The sequence below is a fragment of the Ascaphus truei genome, chromosome 2 (genome assembly GCF_040206685.1).
Source record: "Ascaphus truei isolate aAscTru1 chromosome 2, aAscTru1.hap1, whole genome shotgun sequence".
Taxonomy (NCBI): domain Eukaryota; kingdom Metazoa; phylum Chordata; class Amphibia; order Anura; family Ascaphidae; genus Ascaphus; species Ascaphus truei.
Genome location: NC_134484.1, coordinates 33482609 through 33503099, shown reverse-complemented (window position 1 = coordinate 33503099; position 20491 = coordinate 33482609). Strand labels below are relative to the sequence as shown.

Below are 20491 nucleotides of genomic sequence, written 5' to 3'. Positions count from 1 at the left end.
TAGTTACCTTATAGCTACTAGTAACCATCTCAATAGGTAGATAAGCAAAAACAAAAATACTGTAGGGCGCAAACATTTCTGTTTTCGCCCCCCTGTCTGCTCACCCCCCCCCCCTACTCATGCCCCCCTCCTTAACCAGCTCTCTGGCATTGGTAGCATCCTATGATGTCACAACATCATGTGACGCCACATTGCCATGGCAACGAGTTGCCATTTGAGGCCACATTGTCAAGGTGACGTGTCGGCGAAGAGCTGGCTGAGAGCAGGTAAGAGGGAGTTACAGAGGCCTCGTGCCTCCCCCAGCATTTAATTTAAATGTTGTGGGGAAGAGCGTGGGGCCTCTTTAAATGCTCCGGCACTTCTAGAAAATCCTGTGCCCACCCTGGGGTGTATGCCCCCCCAGTTTGCGCACCGCTGGTCTACAGCAAAAGTTAAAACTGCATACTGTAATAGCAAACAGCAACATTTCAAATCACTATGATCCTTTCTCAAGCCTCAATGGAGACTACTGTATGTTACAAGTTTCTCCCTTATAGCAAAATCAATGTAATACTTCTCCCACTTAAAATAGGTCAGGGTGGGAATTCCAGGGGCAGTTTCCAAAGATGGCTGCTGCTAACTAGAGCTCCGTCTGGGCTTTCTGCTGTCAACCGAGCTATGGAGACAGAAAACAAGGGGAGCGTGAATCAATACATGTATGCAGAATAAAATCCCATAAAATCAAAAGGCAGACTGGATAACAGTGTAGCCAGACTTGCCTAACACCTCAGTGATGCACAAGGGGTAAAACTGAACCACAGTCAATGCACTTCCTGTGGTGTAATCTACACAGGGGTGGGTTAGTGAAAACATCTATATTAAAGACAATATAATTACTCACACGGCCTTGTGTGAGTACAGGATCATCAAAGGTTTCTTTTCCTGTTTGAATCGTGAGGCCTCTTCTTGTCCTCCTGTGTGGCTCTTTCTTGCGTGGGTTTGTTGAATACTCCCCTCGAGTGCCAGTAAAGTGCAGAGAGAGTGGAAGTAAACCACATGGAATTTATTAACATACCGATAACAGTACACTTACATCTAAAACCTCCCATTGGGTGCTGCAAAGTTCGTGGGGCTGGTTACATCAGGGCGCTCTCTGCTTCCGCGTCCGGGCAGCAGTAGTTGGAACACGCAGTTGGAACGCACCCACATTCCCTCACTATGGCAGCCTCCGGGGAAAAAAGTCTTGATGAATTGGAGCTCCTGCAGACCCACCGTGAGGCCAAAGACACCAGCACATCTGATCTATTTGATCTACATGCACATTTTAAACAGAATATCCATGAGTGAGATTCCAATAGTCTCCCATTGTATGTTTTATTTTATTAAATGTTATACGTTATTATACCATGAGTTGTTCTCTTTTCTCTTCCTTGCATCTATGCCAATCATTAATGGACATTCATCCATTTCCCCTTTGGAGCTAAGTATAAATCAGTACTTGGCTAATATATTATAGTAATTGTTCACATTAAGCCTATTATCTAGAATTTATCAAGTACTGCATGTGTTAATTTGATCCATTTAGGGTTTTTATAGCTTGCACTTCATTTCATTAATATTTGTGGAAGGATTTCACTGGATACATACTGTACAGTAGATCCTGTTCTATTGTGTATTCTGGTGCTGTTTTATTATATACACGCACAAGTGGTGTCATTGCATTTAGTAGTTGTGTAGATGTTTTACACCATTTTTATTTTGTTGTTTTTCCCATCACTATTCAACACACCACACTTAGGACAAGCACCAAGGAGGAATTTCTTTCAACACAGTTACCAGAACATATTTACAAGAAGGATTTTGGACAATCCGTGAGTTATCCAGGCTGCAGGACTTCTAACAAGTAAGGTGTTCATTTTTAATTGTATTGGGACATTTATTTGTTTACATATACCAAATCCATTTGTGATTTTTTTTTTTTAATAACTCAAACAATTAAAGGTGATCAGATTAATGATCAAACCCTCTGGTGAGAACTTGTTTCAAAACGTTCCCTCTAAAGCACGTGTTCTCCAACATCCAGGGGGAGCAACAAGGGATCACCCAAAATAGAAAAAGAAACACAATCGTGTAAACAACCTGTGGAGCAGATGATTATTAAAGAGCAAATCTTGGCTTCTATGAATTTCCTACTCACAATGTTTTTATTCAAAAAGGCGTCTTTACAAACTGTGGTGTTCTTTCTTGTTAGAAGTGGTTCTGTGAGAAGATTGCCTCAAGGTAAAGAGATAGAGGAGATCATGGTGCAGATCAATGTTAAAAAAGCTTTAGCTATAAAATGAGTAAGAAATGTACTCACAATTTAGTACATTCTTTAAATTCACATAACAATAAAAAGGAGCATTGTCACCCTGTTGCGATAATGCCCTGGTCCCACCACCTCTGCTGAGATCCACACCTCTGCACTTCTTGGGGTCTCGCACCTAGCATTACTTCAAGTTACATCTGGTAATTTCCTCGCAGAGATGGTGCACGTTCAGCTCCTGGAAAGTCTTATCTGTCGGTTCAATGCATTTCACTCATCCTCAGTTTTGTCTGGACTCAATCCTTTTTTTCTTGAACACAACCTGACAAAGCACGCAGTGCAAAATGCGTAGAGGTCACGAGGGGCTGCGACGTGAGCACTCATTGGTGGTGAGCAAGACCGGCAGTAAGGTGGATACTTCAGCCTGATGGAGCATTTCGGGTCCGGACCTTGGTCATCTTTGCCCCCGGCTGTCATCCAGACCTCCCCGATCCAACTCATCACCCAGATTAGTTGTAAGTTATACTATTGTTTATGTCACTGTATTTCATTTTATTGTATGCTTAGCCCTCTTGTGGGCTATTTTCAGTGTTCGACAAATCACCCAAAAATCTACTCGCCCAACCAAAAAATCTACTCGCCACCTAGCCCCGCCACCAGCCTGACATTAGTCCCGCCCCTAGCCCCTTAAAATTCTACTCGCCACCTAGCCCCGCCCCATGCCTACCATTAGTCCCGCCCCTAGTCCTGAACCTCACTGCACCCGGAAAGAGCGCGAGCTGCGGCGATGTCCCGCTTCCCCCCCAGGGCACACCCATTACCTGGCCTGGGCCCTCCCCGTAGTGGGACCTGCGGACGCTCTGGCCCAACATGATGGGCCCGGCGGCGGATGGCCCAATTGAGGTGGGGTGGCGGATGGCCCGATGGGAGGGGGAGGGCGGATGGCCCGATGGGAGGGGGGGCGGATGGCCCGATGGGAGGGGGGCGGATGGCCCAATGGGAGGGGGGGGGCAGATGGCCCAATGGGAGGAGGGGCAGATGGCCCGATGGGAGGGGGGGCAGATGGCCCGATGGGAGGGGGGGTGGATGGCCTGATGGGAGGGGGGGCAACAGATGGCCCTGCAGGGGCCTGTGGCAGACAGAGGCGCGGAAGGGGCTGGCTGCCGGAAGGGGGAGGAGTGAAAGCACTGATGCGGAGGGAAAGTACTGCTGAGAGGCGGGGGATGAGCGAAGGCACTGCTCAGAGAGCCGGAGGCGGGATAATCTCCCCCTACAACATGAACCCGCCTCCGGCTTTTTTTTTTTTTGTTGTCCAGCGTGAGCGGGGGAAAAACAGCAGCGCGAGCAGGGAAAATTTAAAAAAACAAACACGTGTGCTGCTTGGACCAATAGTTGCTCGCCCAGAGGTTAAATCCACTCGCCCGGGCGTGTAAATGTATAGCATTGTCGAACACTGGCTATTTTATTAAAATCCAATTGCTTCTCCGTGCGCCTGTCTGCTTTTCTTTTTCTTTTCTGTGAGCTCCCTTCTGGGAGCTCACTCTCTCTAGGAGATTGTGGAGTTCTCCTACGCGGACGGCAGCAAGATTCAAAGCAATTTTATTCATCTACTAATTGTGACAGCACAAGCGCGGATCACCATTATTTGTGAAGCTGGTACTAGAGCCGACAGCAGAAGACCACCCAGCTCCAGAATAGTAGCTCCTCTTGAACAACCACGTGAAGCTCCATGTGCAGCCATGATGAGCGTTCCACAGGAGCCCATGCAGCTCTTTCTAGCTCAAGTTATGCATCAGAAAGCAACAGATGTGGAAACTTGCTCTGCTTCACCAAGATGTAGCACAAGTGAATATGAGCTTTCAGGCTCACACAGCACAGTGCAAAATAAGAGCTGCTTTGGATCAAAAAATGACGAGGCAGACAATTAAAATACAAATAGAACGACCACAGGCAGTAAGGCAAATAATGCCCTACTAGGAAAAAATTATATTTATAATCATTTGGGAATCAATATGACTAAGCTATCGTCACAAATACAAAATATTAATGACCTGGTGTGTGGCCTTTTAAATTAAACCATCACGATCTTAAAGCTACAAACAACATGTTCTGTAAGCGAAGAAACACCTCCTATATTAACAGCTACGTAGATCTCCTGCTGGCACCTCTGCTCATCCACAGAGACGGAAGATGCAGCACTCGACACGCTCAGCAGGACCCGATCCCTGCGAAGAGAGGATGTAAATAAACATGGTTATACCACCAATGTTTTTGTTTGTTTGTTTGTGTTCTTGAACAATTTGTTTATAAATAAAATCTTACTTACTACAAAACAGACTTGCTTCTTTGAATTTCCACGCTTAACCCAACATTGTTGAGTGTGTGGGGCTGGTATTGGGCAAAATAGTAATGGAGAATTGGTCATGTACTGTTGTAGGTGGTTGTGGCAGGTTTGGGGTTTGTGCTCCTGGGGTATCTTTGTCTTGTTAACCCTTTGCGGGCCAATTAATTTTCATAAGTGCGCCAGTAGGTCTAATTTAATTTTCGGGGAAAAAAACACATACAGCTTTTTTTTTTGCACAACACACTGCACACTCTCACCGCACACACTCAGCACACTGCGCACACTCACAGCACACTGCACACACTGCACAAAATCACAGCACAATGCACACACTCACAGCACAGTGCACACACTCACAGCACACTGCACACACTGCACACAATGCACACACTGCACACACTGCACACACTGCACACACTCAAAGCACACTGCACACACTCACAGCACACTAAAAACACTCACTGCACACACTCACATCACACACTCACACCACACACACACACACCACACTCAGAGCCCTACCCCCCCTACCTCCGGTGTCAGCTGCTGGGGCATCGTGGGGCTGCCTGCAGGGATCGGTATGGGAATAGGGGGGGTTGGGATCAGTGCAGGGCTGGGGGGATCGGTGCCGGACTGCTGTCGGGGATCGGTGCAGGGCTAGGGGGGGGCGGATCGGTGCAGGGCTGGGGGGGGCGGATCGGTGCAGTGCTGGGGGGGGCGGATCGGTGTATGGTGGGGGGAAAGTTCGGCGCAGGGCTGGGCATGGGCTGTTCAGTGCAGGGCTGGGGGGGAGGATCAGCGCAGGATGGGGGGTGATCGGCACAGGGCTGGGGGAGGTGATCGGTGCAGGGCTGGGGGGGTGATCGGTGCAGGGCTGGGGGGGGGACATCAGTGCGGCTGCTGGGAGAAGTGCAAGGGGAATGCACATCTTCCCCCCTTCTCCCTCCTTCCGATCTGACATTGGACCGCACGTGGCAAACTATTAGTGTCGGATATATTTCAAGATTGGACCGGAAAGTGTTAAATTAACTTAAAGATTAATAAATGTTTGACTAACAATTGTCTAATACACATGAAGTTGGCAAAGTAGGTTAATTAATTAAAAATATTTAGTGCATTAACCCCTTTCATTAGATACTATGGTTAATAAAACATTTTTAATTTAGATATATCGATCGATCGATAGATAGGTAGGTAGATAGATATTAGAAATCCTGATTGTGTGACTAACATAATGGCTGCTTCAGTCAGTGTAACTACTATATATCCCGATGTTACTAAGGTAACATTATCTATTGTTACAGTTTACAGCTCAAGGGCTGTGAATATTGACATCAAATGATCCCAAATAGGAAAGTGTTGCAAAAAGCTTGCACTGCTTTGGAGGTAGGCTAAAACCTGCTATAGAAATCAAAGGGTGTTTTACACATTATTACAAATGTCTTTATTGAATAATAACTGATATATTATATTTTTAAAACAGATACAATGTCATATGTTTTGAAGCTTTAACATTTCTATTGAATCACCTATTCCATGTACGTTTACCTGATTGTGTATATAATTTCCTTTTCATTTGGCAGTACATACATACTGCAGGAAATATAGGGATAATGACAGCTTGAAGTAGGAGATAAAAATTTACTAAAACAAATCAGTTAAGACCATTGCGATCCTTATTGAAAATGGAACAAATGCATATTTTTACTAATCATACTCATCATATCGAAATTTACCAATATGTGGCAGAACCAGTGCACTGCATGCTAGTTTAGCAAAAAGTTACTAATTTGTGGAGATATCTCCATTTTTCGTTATCGATGCTTGATGCATACGGGCCAATGTGCATTGTGAATTCTAAAACAGAAGCAGAAAAAAGGCACACATCCCTTATACAGTAATACCATTTTTTGTTCAATTCTAGCAAAGTTGCATATCAATTTGGTTAAAATGTTGTGCATTGTTAAATTCAAAACCAATGTGAACTTTTGTGGAAATGTGAAAAACGGGAAATTAAGTTAAAAACTCATGAAGCACAGGGAAGACATTTGCCCATCTCTACTTAAAAACTTGAAAGATGAATTGACTTACTGTACCAAAAGGTCTCATAATGGTGCCAAATTATTCTTTATACTGTAAATTAAAGAGAAATACCAATACATCACTTTGTGTGCACTATATTTGTAATATCATAAGTATTAGGACTTCAAAGCATAGCAGAGAGGATAACAGTATTTTCTGATCAGCTAGTTAAATCACAGTTCAATCTTTTTTTAATGACAAAATGATTAATGAAAATGATGTTAAGAATTAAAGGGACTATATAGGACATTGGGGGTTATTTAGTGTACTCTGATAGTGCAGATTGGGGTGCAATTGCACAGAAACTTCCACTGTCTCAGTTTAATTCATTTGCATTATTGATGGAAGAGAAATGTTTTAGTAAATTTAAAATATCATATCTTAAAATAAAGACATAGAAAATGTACACTGTGGATTATAACTATGAGCAATGGGCTAAAAACATTTTTATAGTTAATTGTGTATGATGAAGTCATTCTCATGGCGAAACGCATTGAGTGACACAGACAAAACGTGAAAGCCCCAGTGAAGAGCAAAACCATTCTCTCCTCCATGACATTGAACCTATGGGTTCTAGGAGTTCATGGGCAGTGACACGGGAGTGCATTGGTAGAGAGCGATTCCAGCTCTCCCTGCCGTGAGACTGAATTTTGAGGATGAGATGACAACACAAAAGTGACAAAACCTTTCTCCCCTCCATGAAAGTTAACCTGTGAGTTCTAGGGGTTCGTGGATAGCCAAATGTGAGCACCTTGATACAGTAGAGACAGATTCCAGCTCCCCTGTTCTGAGACTGAACTTTGTGGTTGCTAAAATACAGCAATGCACTCTCTGGCAAACAAACAACATAGAAACAAGTATTTTGGATTTCCTGCACTGAACAACGTCATGTACCAGTTTTCTATTAATAGCCACTACCTTCTCCTTGAATTTGAATTAGCGGGTTCTGAAGGATTGAACAAAAACTATAGTGCAACAGAAAAGTGCGGATCCATCTCTCCATGCCTCAAAAATATGCTTCGAAAGGATACAATGCCATCGCTATATTCCTTATGGTGCCATCAAACTTAAAGCTGCAGTTCAGGCTGCCGTTTTTATTTTTTTAAGTTTTTATTTTTTTATTTCAATAGTTAAATGTGTGTAATACTAACTTACCTACTGAAGATCAAAGCTGCAGGTCAATCCGTTCTCGTTTGATTGATCTGTGAAGATTGGTGACGTCATTAGGAGTTGGTATCTGATAAACACCCCCTTATTCAGTGTGAGTGAAATGCTTATGTAACGGGTATTCCCTCACCCAACCGCATATCGAGTGTATGTGAGGGGGAACCTACTGCTGCGGCCGAGTTTATTCGAGCATTTGCCCGTTCTCGGCCGCAGCAGTAACCTGGCGCGCGCCGGAGGGTGCCGGGCGCGCGCCGAAGCCTCGGAGGAGAGGCCCGCCGATCGGGGCTTCCCCCTCTCCTTACCGGGTCCGCCGGGTTCCCCGGAACGTCCCGCCGACGTCGTGACATCCACGCGACACCAGGGCTCCCTCGGGGAGCCCTGGGCACGCGTACAGGCGGCACAGGCACCCGATGATGCGTGACCGCGCATCGGTGATGCGCGGCACGCTGAGGGAGTGCGGCTCGCAAGCCGGGACATTTCCCGGCTTGCGGAATGAGCCGCACTCGGATAAAGTGTGCCGCCTGTGTATGTGTTAACAGGTGTGGTGCGTATACCTGCAGGTTCAAAAGAGGCCTGAGCCTCCGCTTGCTGGGAACCTGGGGTGCTCTCTGGAACGTTTCTTGATCAGCTCCTCCACCTGTGCAGGATTCTAGGAGTATAGAATGTCCCCTACACAGGACCCGCATATAGTAATCACATACACTGGAGTCTAGGTATAACCATTTACTATATGCAGCGTCAACATAACACAACACATTAACCATATGCATCAACTCAATAACTGTACCAAAGTCTCAAGTGTCAGTCACTCCCGCTTAGGAGCGTATACCCCGTGCCCACCACCGTTTACCACCCCCCCCCACACCGTGTCCACAGTATAACCCCCTTGTCCCGTGGTCAGCGCTGCCACTATGTGTGAGTACTTTGTTGGTGCACTTATAACGATACCTGCCTGGTGCGGCGGCACCTGGCTTTAAAGGATCTTCTCACAGGATCAGACGAGTTCCTGCACGACATCCAGGATCCACCAGCGTGGTGATCCGTCTGGGGCGATCCCACTCTGAAGATAGTCCAGTTCTCTTTAATGGCGTAGGTTTGAGCCCAAGCCTCTTGGCGGGAAGCGCAGCGTCCGCTGTGTCCCTAACTAGCAAACAGCTATTGGGGCAGGGTCCCTAACCTAGGGCCTGTCCCTACAGCACCAAAAGCTATCAGGGGGCTCAGGACCTGTGTGGAGCCTAAGGGGCTGCTGGCCTAATGCAGCGGGTCACAGACCCCTGCACTCACCTCCTTCCCCTATCTCTTCCTGGTCTTGACTGCCTCGCATCTTCAGCACGCGAAATGTATCTCTTTCTCCCTGCAGGGCAATCCTCCAGCCCTATTGGCTCCCTGGCATTACATGGGGTGCTGCTGAGGCTCATGGGACTTGTAGTCCCTTCCAAGAGCCTTCCCTGGTAGGCTAGGGTTCGTGCACTTATCACTGCGCATGCGCAACTCATCGGGGCCGCCGGCACTCACTGCGCATGCACAAACTCGTGCAACATGGCGGCGCCCTGCACGGGAGCCACCGGGGACCTCCGAAGCACCGGAGCGCTCCCTGCTCGGCCCTCACCCTCCAGAATGGCCGCCGGGTCTGCCGCTTGGCTCCAGCAGCACCCACCATCGATCCCGGCCACGGAGGTAATGGGGGTCGCAGGGCAACGAGGGATGACCTGGCTACACTTATGAATATTCATGAGCACTCCACTGACATGTGCAAGAGGGAGGGCAGGGCTCACAAAGGGGTGTGCCAGGGTTTGTGACAGGGCATGAAGGGGCTGTGCCTTAGCAAATGGTTGCTATAGTATCAAACATGCCTGTTAAAATAAAATACAAGAACATTGGTCTTTCAAAGTTGTTTTTTTTAAAACAGAAAATGCTAAAAGTATTTTTTCTTAATACAGAAGTGATTTATTAAAAAAAACACACATGCAGGATATTGACTGAACTGCAGCTTTAATGAGACATGTTTTCTGTGCAGGATGCTGCTCTATTCAGTTTATCAAAAACTCTACTGTTCCAATCATTGGGAACTGTTAGATTCTAATATTTTAAGTTTTAATTTACTAGATCTCTAGGTTACATACTATATTTGTGAGTGCATATGTTTTATTATTAATGTAAAAAAGATTAATCAATATTATTATGAATTCATAATTTGTACCATGGATGCTTGTGCTTTCTTTTTGTTTATATATATATATATGTAACGGGTATTACCCCTAGCCCAATCGCAGATAGAGTGCATGTGAGGGGGAACCTATGTGTTACCAGGTGTGGTGCGTATACCTGCAGGTTCACAAGAGGCCTGAGCCTCCGCTTGCTTGGAACCTGGGGTGAACCCTCTGGAACGATCTGGTTTACAGCGCCTCCACCTGTGTAGGATTCTAGGAGTGTAGAAGGTTGCCTATACAGGACCCACATACACAATAAGTACATACACCGAAGTATATATATGAACAGTTTACTGTATATGCAACATAACCATAGCATCACAGATAACGTATTATATGTATACCCGTTCTGACTAGAAGTACCACTGGCCAACGGGTCACGCAGGACGCAACCCTCCACCATGTCCAATGTCCCACAACCATACAGTGCCCACAATGATTGGGTGCTCGGCACCAGCGTCCCAGTGTCCTGGATCCCCACCCAAATGTGTGCCAGCGCTGCTCACGTGTGTATAGTATATAGAAGATGTATTGTTGGTGCACTTATGAAGGTACCTGCCGGGTGCTCCTGCACCCAGTCCTGCAGACAACTTCGAAAAGGATCCGCCGCTCAGCGATCCCGTCTGCGATATCCTGCATTTCCTAGCACGAGGATCAGTCAGGGGCGATCCCACCCTGGAGATAGTCCTGCTCTCTTTGTAGCGTAGGCTTGAGCCCAAGCCTCTTTGCGGGCAGCGCAGCGTCCGCTGTGTCCCTAACTGACAATATTACTAATGGGGCAAGGTCCCTAACCTAGGGCCTGTCCCTGTAGCACAACAAACAATAATGTGGCTCAGGACCTGACTGGGGCCTAGAGGGCTGCTGGCCTACTTCAGTGGGTCACAGACCCCTGCACTCCCCTCCTACCCCTAGCTCTTCCTGGTCCCAACTGCTAGCGTGGGCTCAGCGTGCGAAAATGTATCTATCCGTCAGATCAGGGAGATACTCCAGCCCTATTGGCTTCCTGGCGTCATGTGGGGCGCTCCCGAGGCTCATGGGACTTGTAGTCCCGTCCAAGAGCCTTCCCTGGTAGGCTAGTGCTTCGTGGGCTGTACTGGTGCATGCGCAACTCGTGACTTCGCGCAAGATGGCGCACCCTGCATTGAGCTGCCGGGAGTCTCTGCCAATTCGCACGCCCTGCGCAACCACCGGCTGTCCTCCTGTACATTCCAACAACCCCTCACGCACACCGGAGGCGCGCACACGCTCCCGCACCTCCCGGTGAGTACCTGGAGAGGGCAGTTCCGACACGCAGAGCGGGACCTGGCTACATATATATATATATTTATATATATATATATATATATATATTAAGCTGCATGCTTTTAGTGGCAGGTAAAAGATGCACATCTGCTGTCTGCTAAATGTGCACACTAACTGGACATATCACAGTTTATTCAAAGTAATCTAACTTTGTGATAATGAACCTGCTACTTACCTAAAGTCTGCTATTTACTGTGGATTCCTGGAAATGTTACTCTCTCTATACACTACAAACTCCTCCCTCCTGGCCCACACCCAATATCATCATAGACCCTTGACTACTCAAAGGCCTTTCACTATCTACTTAATGTTGGTGAGAAATCTGTACACCAACCACAACTGATTCTAATGGCAAACATTACAAAGTTACAGCCTGCAAATAATTACTCAATTTTTTTTATACTGTTATTGAACTGAACCTAGGCCCTCCCTTTTAAACTCTGTACCATACTCCTGAGAATACCACTTTCAAGTACCAAAATGGACTAACTGTCACTCATATAAATATCCGTTGCCTGTTACCCAAACTGGATGAACTAAGGGCATGCTGCCAGATGCATAAACCCAAAGCCATAATTCTCACAGAAACATGGCTAAGTCCAAAAACCCTTGATGCAAATATTGCTATTCAGGAGTACTCTCTTCTAGGAAAGATAGGTCAAAGAAAGGAGGAAGGGTGTTAATTTATTTTGAAGAATCCTTAAAATTGACGCTGCTAATTTGCCCCCAAGCCCATTTTCTTTTGATATCCTAGTTGTCAAAACGAGCCACCCATTCTTATTGCTGGTGTAGCCCATGTTCCACCCTCCCCCCCCCCCCCCCCCCGACACAGATCTTGCCTCTAAGGTGTATTAAGGGCTGGCTACATGTAATTGGGTGGTGCATACCTGCTTGGAACAGGAGGGCCTGAGTCTCCCGCGTTAGTGTGGGGGATAACAGGGCCAGGCTTCTGGGGTATATGCCTCCATTCTTTAGTGGTTGTGGTGCAGCGCCTCCATTCTCTGGCGAAACCTAGGGGATAGGTTGGAATCTTCCCAGAGAAAGCCCTGGTCCCACGGCAAGAGATTCCAATTTCACACACATGGTCTCTTTATAAAAGCAGCAATGGTTTTTATTGTACTCACAGCAGATCAGTAGCACACAGCAACATTTTAGACACAGTGTACAGGCTTTTCCTCCTTCTCCTTTCCCTCCAGAAGTGCACCCTCAGGATGGGCTGTCTGGGGCTCTTTGCTCCCTGCCTCCACCCCCAGCCCAGGGCGCTCAGGGTGGGGCTATCTCTTCCCGCACCCCCTAAGCAGGGTGAAGGGCACTGGTCCACCTATTGCTATTAGACCCTACTCCACAGGAACCTAGCTAACTTACTGCTCTGACTGTCCAGTCAGCCACTCCAACACTAACTGACTGCACACAGACAGGAACTGCAACTAAGTTTAGTCAGCCCCGCCCCTCATGATGTCAGCAGGCCCTCCCCTGTGTCTATGCCTTCCCACACAGAGTCAGGTGCCTACCTCTACCAATCATGGCAGGGCTTGAAGCAGGGAAAACCCATGATAACTACTGGCGGCCTGCTATTAGCAGGACTTACACCAGTAGAAGAAATATATAGCCCCCATTACTTACCAGGGCTACACTCTTACTTTGGTGGAATCCAATGGTCCCCACTTGGACCTAAATTTAGCAGCAACATCCTGCAGATGAACATCTGGGAAAACAACACATTGCATGTTAGGACATTAGCAAGCCATCCACCAGATGGCGTAACAACAACAGTAGCTGGGTACTCCCAACGGGGAGAACCAATTAGTAATAGTGCTTTGGGTCAGGCTTCCTGACCTTTCTCCCATTATGGTCAGTTACAATTATATAATAGGGCTGTACCGACCCAGACTCTGGCCGATAGATTACACTGTGCATGTCTATGCACTGTCCTATACTCCAGACCCGGACCACCTCACTGATTCGATCCTCATTGTGGTAACCCGCCTTACCAAACTTTGTCCTTAAGTATTTTTGCACGGCCTCCATAAGCCAACTGTCTCGGTTCTCTGCATTTTCTCTCATTATGGGTTCAGGCACATAAGGATACTCATACCCGTGGGACTGTCTATACCTAAACACTATGGCTCTGTCTGCTCTGCTTAATTTGGGCAGTTTCTTATGGCCCGCCCTGCTTGGCAGTACACAAAACTCTGGTTCTACCGGAGCAATATCGTCATACAGAATACTAGGCTCCTTTGAAAGAATAACCTTCTGCTCTATCTCCTGGTACCGGTGTTCTAATTCATCCGCCACCTCCTGAGGAGTATAGGCACCTACCGCCCACCAATGATCAACTATATGTTTCCTGATTAACAGGAACCTGGTGCGGTCCATACCTGCATGGTACCCAGTGAACAGGGGTGCCCACCACTTGTCACGGTGCTCGTACTCTGATAAGGGGCTACCAGTATCTACATCTGACTCCACCTGTGATGAGACACTGGACGTACCCGCCTCTGTAGAGCGCGAGCAATCTCTTCTCCCTTTGGCGTTGAAATACATAGTAGGGTTCATATTGTGAACCACGGTGCTTACAGTCTCGACCTCAGCAGTAGTATGGGACCCTCGGGCCCTCCCTCTATATACAGGAGAAAATGGTACAGCGTTAGGTATACGAATTACATTTGCATACGGTATCTCCCCATCAGATCCTTCATCACTTAGCTCCCAATCCCACAAGTCCTTGGAGTACTTGGGGTATTTTGTTAACTTATCCCCGCTAGGTCCCGGTGGTAATACTCGTGATGGGGCAGGGGCATTGGCAGGGGCAAGGGCGCTAGGGGCTGGGGCAATGTCCAGTTCCATGTCCAGCAAGCGGGTAAACCCGCGACCAGTGGGCAGTCTCTTGCTTGCTCTCTCCGCTGAGCCCCTTGATCCTCTGCGAACGCCGTGGCGGTCAAGGGTGGCCAGTGCAGCCGCCATGGCGGCTCCTCGGGCCGCAAAGATGGCCGCCGGCCCTCCATGCCAGACGGAACCGGAAGTGTCGTCATCGTTGCCGCACGCGGAATCTCCATCCGCTCCATGGTCACGCACCGGAAGTGCGTCGAAGACCGGAAGGGGCGGTGGTGGATCATCCGGTCCGCGGACGGGTAAATAGGCCGCACGCCTCTCCTTCTCGTCCTCTGCAGGGGCCGTCTTCGCCTGGCGGGAGTAAGGGGGTGGTGGAGGCTCCTTACCTCTCCGCTGCAGGCTGATGTACTTGGGTCACTCTGGATCCGCCTCCGATGGCGGCTCCGCCGCACTGGGAGTCACCACGGCCGTGGGACTTTTACGGGCCTCAGGCCGCACCAGCGCTCGCAGTTAGGAGGTGTCCGGACTCGTCTGCTCCTTCTCTCTGGTAAGTGGACTGCCATCTTTGTTACAGCTGGGGTGGTTTGCCGGTAGGCGCATCGCCACCGATGAGACACCATCTTCTTCCTCCGAAGACGACTTGGTCGGATCCTTCGCTAGGGAGTCACCTGGGTCTTTTGCGGCCCCGCCAGTGGGTAGTGGTACGCAATGGGCCCACTCCGGTACCTCCACTGCGGTCGCGCTCTTCTCCACCAGATCTCTGCTCGGCTCTGTAGTTGGCTGGGCCTTGGTTCCCATATCAGCAGGGTTGCAGGGAACTAGGGCAGCCTTGTCGGTCATCTCCGCCACCTCCATTAGTGTTCCCGGAGAGGCACCCCGAGGGGTCTTTATCATTGGCCATGGCTCGGTAGGCCACAGGTAGAACGTGCCGCATTGAGGGCATCGTGCTTTGGTGCTTGCTACCGTCCCGGGTGTCCTGCAGTGGATGCACAGGCACCGGAGGTACTCTCGGCCCTCGATCTCCACCACCAGGAAGCCTCCTGGGAGTTGGAAGATTGTGGTGCTCAGTTCAGACATTATTAGCTCAGGGGTGGAACAGTTCAATGTTTCAGCTTCTTGGTCCTCGGATGCCAGATAGAAGTGAAGTTCCTCGCTCTCACTTCCTGTCCCTCCCTTCGCTGGGGAGGACGCTCCTGATTGGCTCTCCTTGTGCCCCCTCCCTCTTTTGGAAACAAGAGGAGGGGCACTCCTTCTCTCAGTGTGACGTGGCCTTGTATGTTGGCCAGTCACAGCACAGGTGGGTGGGCTTTCGGCTTTCGCGCCGCTCCGCTCCTTTTCCAGGGGATCTGGGTTTGGCGCCAAACCCCTGCACATCTCCCTCCACATTTCTCTAGCAGTCTCTTTGCACGATTCACATGCGCGCTCCAGGATTGGCGGGAATCGCCATTTTAACTCGGCTGCTAACTGCTGGGCTGTGGATGGCGCTGCGGTCGCCATATTTAACTCTTTCATGCTCCGCGGAGCACATGTAGTGATGAGCCCTCCAAATGTATAATCTCGCTATTCTCAGTGTCTAGTGTGTAACACGTTCCTAGACACTGACTATACTCACTGACACTCTCTGATGCTCTCTGCATGCTATCTCTCTGTGCTTTACCCACTAGTATGATGTGGCATACCCCAGGCTAGGCAGAACTCCTTCTCTGTGCACCGCACTCGCTGAAGGTTCCTACAAGTACTCTGTGGTGTGTTTTATGTGGGTGCTGGCTAGTCGCCACCTCAGATGACGTCAACTAGTGACGTTACTTCCCGACGGCCGTTTCACGTAGGGTTACGCTTCATCACCCCTGATGAAGCGTAACCCTACGTGAAACGGCCGTCGGGAAGTAACGTCACTAGTTGACGTCATCTGAGGTGGCGACATCCCCGCGATCCTAAGACCCTAGTGAAGACAGGCTTATATATACAGCGGTGCTGGATAAGAGATACACTGGCAATGAACCGCCGAGATCACAGATCATACCATTGGGCATAATGCATTGTCATCTTAGCTAGAAGAGGACTTATAAAGGTCCTAGATGTATATAGTCACTCTATTTCTGAATCGAAATACTGACCCACGATACAGTTCAGTTAGATGTGACAAGTAACTACAGGTTGTATCCATTACAATTAACTCAATACATTGACTGTATATACGAACTGGACACAGTGGTACTGCTATTCAAATTTGTATGCAGCACAGATAATAAAGTTTACCAGCTGCACACTATATAAAGATATACAGCCTGTTGTTTATTTACAACCCAGGGGATTATTCAAGGATCTCATTACTAGTTCGGTAAACAATAGATTATACCGACAGAGATGTCTGTGAGTCAACAGGACATACGTTAACTTGGGTATATTCCTGATACAATTGTTGATCACAATAGCCACCTCCGTTTTGAGGGATTTTAAAAGTATGAATGTTATGTTCGTGTTTTTAAATTTATTATTTTTCTGATCGGACCTGGTGGGACTCAAAGGGTTACTTAATCCCCATATACATTGTAATGCAGGTAATTTGAACCTGTCAGATCATTGTTATCTAACTCTACTTTATTTGGCATGAGTGCTTTTGTTTCTTTGGGGATTCTTTTCTGGTCCTCTCTGGATCATATCTGTAATTTACTTGACCCTAAAAAGAACAATAAAAGATATAACTCAAGTCACAATATCTAACCCAACTAATTTCCCAATTCACACGAACAAACCTACTGTAAAATCTCATAACCATTCCTTGCTAGAATGGATTCTATCCTCCAGTCCCCTTCTTCATCTCCATCTACTCCTCGCTACTACAGAAACCTACACTCTATTAACCTACCAACCTTTGGGCCTCATGCAGTAAGCGCCGAAAATGTGCAATGGCCAAGCTTACCGATTTGGCATGATTGTGGCGATTTTCCCTCTCCGTATGCAGTAAGTGCTGAAACCCTTTCCAATCAAGCCGAAAACATTTCCGCCCACTCTCACGATGATTTGCCGATCACACACAGGTGTATCGGCATGCATGGCGGGGTGCTGTTAGGTTCGCCAATTAAACTTCTTGCTGAATCAGGCAAAGCAAGCATGTTTTGGCTAGTGCGGCCTATTTAAAGGCAACGTGTACTGTTAATCATTCTCTGTGTTGTTGGGAGTGAGAGAGAGAGAGACGCACAGAGCTGGGCGATTTAATATTTGCATATTGACTGAGAGAGTTGTTGTGTATTGTGAGTGCTTTGTCCTTTGTTGTTTTGTTTACATCTTTGTCTTGGTTTGTATGTGTAAGTGTTTCATGTGATTGGCTTTACATTTCTTTTCTGTTTTTTGTGAGTGCTAGAGGTATGGCCGCAAAGCGTGGGAAGAGTGATGCTGGTGTGAGTGGTAGTGCTAGTCGTGCGAGTACACGTCGGAGTGAACGTAGGGTTCAGGGGAGTGATGTTGCTGGGAGTGCGAGTGCTGTTGCTGGGAGTGCGAGTTCTGTTGCTGGGAGTGCGAGTGCTGTTGATGGTAGTGTGAGTGCTGCTGGTAGCTCAGTTGCTGATGGGGTGTCTGGTGGTGGCGTGCTTGCTGGTGGCCAGCTTTTGGAGTCTCTTCCATTGGAAGAAGGAGAGTCCAGTCAGCACCAGCCAAGCTCTGAGCCTAAACGTGCTCGGAAGAAACGTGTGGAGCAGCCACGTAATCCTCGCTTCAATGAGAACGAAAACACAGCTCTTGTCACTGGGATTCTGGAGCACGACGACAGTCTGTTTGGCCATTTAGTATGTAAGTCTACCTTTGCATTCATTATTCAAATACATGTTATCGTAGGTCATGTGAGGTGTCATAATATGCAAATATGGGTCCATAATGTCTAGCAATGTAACTTTTGTTGTAAACACATATTTTAATCATGCTTTACAACGACAAGAACACTCAGTTGTTCAATTTGTGCAAACTTCATATAATATTAATGCAAGCTTCATTACATGTCTATGTTTACAAGTGAATGCTCATGGGCTACACATATTACACCTAAACAAGCATGTTTGGTATCTCTTGGAACACCTAGCATTGTAGGAAATGGTTCGTTGTATTAGTAAGAATTAACGTCATATATTTTTTATGTATTTCAATCGCGGACAAGTTCAGCATCCAAAACAGAAAAGTGGAGAGAAATACTACTTGGTGTGAATGCGTGTGGGAATCGTGTCAGGGACAAGAATAATTGTCGCAAGAGATTTGACGATATTAGGGCAAAATTAAAAAAAAAATATAACAACAACGCTTGCATGCTTCTGGCACTGGAGGTGGCCCGCTAGCACAACGTCTCATCTTAACTCCATTGGAGGAGCAGCTTCGGGAAAAATTACTTCCCATCGTCGTTGAGGGTTTGGCCGGTGACAGAGATATTGGAATTTATTCATCAGAATTTCCACCAGGTGAGAAATGTTACTGTACTAGGCGTGTCGTAGGTTACAGTTATTTTATATATTTCCACTGCTATTTATACTTTCTTCCCAATAGAACCATACCTACTTCTATATATGTATATATGTCTCTCTCTCTCTATATATATATATATATATCTATCAATATCTATTTATATTTCGTTGTCCTACTACAATCACTAAATAATATACAACGTGGCACTGCGTGCTCATTTGCATGTCATCTCCCACAATCCTTTGCTGCAGTGGAAGCAATTTATGCTGGCAGAATATGGGGAACAACAGGGTTGCACACATGTCTAAGACATGCAAAAGATCAAACATTAATATGTACTGTTGCAGTACATACATATATATAATAGTAATTGATATGTAATTTATTTAACACCTACAAACACGACATTACTGCCTCTTCAAATCATGCATCGAAGATATTGCATGCAACGGCCAACAAACATCACTTGCACTAACACATTTGCTTTTGTTCAGAAAAAGGTTCTTTTTTGCTTCATCTCATATACAGAGAGCATAATGAGGCACATGTTGCACATGTTATGTAATTATGTTCATAGGTAGCACACTTCAGACTACTATTTAGCTCATCTACCATTGTGTTCAAGCAGCTGCAATTAATATGTCATCACATCATACACGTGAACTCAGGGGGTGGGGTTGTGCACACAGCCAAATAACAGGGTCATGTTAGGGTCAACTTTGTTGACACCATTTTCTGCTGCTTGAATTAATTGAAAGGTCAGGGTGATGTTAGTTTTTGGGGGAGGGACTACAGTTCTTAAAACCTTACAAGCTAAACATAAGTTAATCACAGTAATTTGAAATGGTAACTCTATGTACAAATTCACCCACCGAACCATTATGTATCAAAGCGTACGTTACACATTCCTTCACTCAGATCTATTGTTCAACTTAGATCAACACCACATTATCACACACGTAGCATCTGTGAGCGACACACTGCGTGTGTTGTGTTGTTGAGTGGCAGCCACATTCAGGCCTGCAACAGCTTCTATTAATGTAGCACACATATCCAGTAACAAAGACAATACATTTTCCAATATTACCTACTTAATGATAAGCATTGTCAACGTTGATCTCATGATAGTGATGTACATTATTATTGTGATATTACTGCACAACATATGCAGGCTATGTCCAATATTCATAATATTTTGCTAACACATTACTGCATAAACATTGTATGTTGTATGTTAGTGAAGTAAAAAGTCCAAAGTACACTGGCATGTACATTGTTATTACAACGATTAATGTTCAGTTTGCCACACACATTTTCAGTTCATGAAGTGATGCTGTTTGTTAGCCATAAATACTCAAGATACACTAATTCAATGTTCATTATGTACACATGTCCATTAACATCTGATGTTATTGTTCTATATAGTTGCTCCTGGAGGACATGTGTCACCTGAGACTGAACAAGTGTCTTCACCGGGTCATGCAGCTCATCACACCTGGAACTTGAGTGTATGAGGTGCAGGACATATAATATGTTCATTTATATATGTTATGTTGTCATGTTAATTAATTGTTTTTGACATGTTATTTAAATTGGATCACTTAGTGTCATTGAAAATGAAGTGTTTTAAGAGAACATGTATTGTGTTTGTGATGTAAAGTATCATGTAGGAGTTGTGAGGTTTGGACAACCTTTCATTCATTCTTATTTCACACTGAGCCCAAACATAATTCTTAAGTCAAGGTACATTTTAATGTGACGTCATAAAACATATGGAAACATGTTAGGTGTTAGTTGTTAGCACAGTGTATAATTACATAG

General features: G+C 46.4%; 1 long non-coding RNA gene across 1 annotated transcript in view; it reads left to right on the top strand.

Annotated features, from left to right (window-relative positions):
- The first annotated feature begins 202 nt into the window (after positions 1-202).
- Positions 203-20491, top strand: part of LOC142488481 (uncharacterized) — a 33590-nt gene continuing 13301 nt past the window's right edge. The window contains exons 1-2 of the long non-coding RNA XR_012799426.1: positions 203-266; positions 1778-1882. This is a non-coding gene — a long non-coding RNA (uncharacterized LOC142488481). The remainder of the gene's footprint in view (positions 267-1777; positions 1883-20491) is intronic.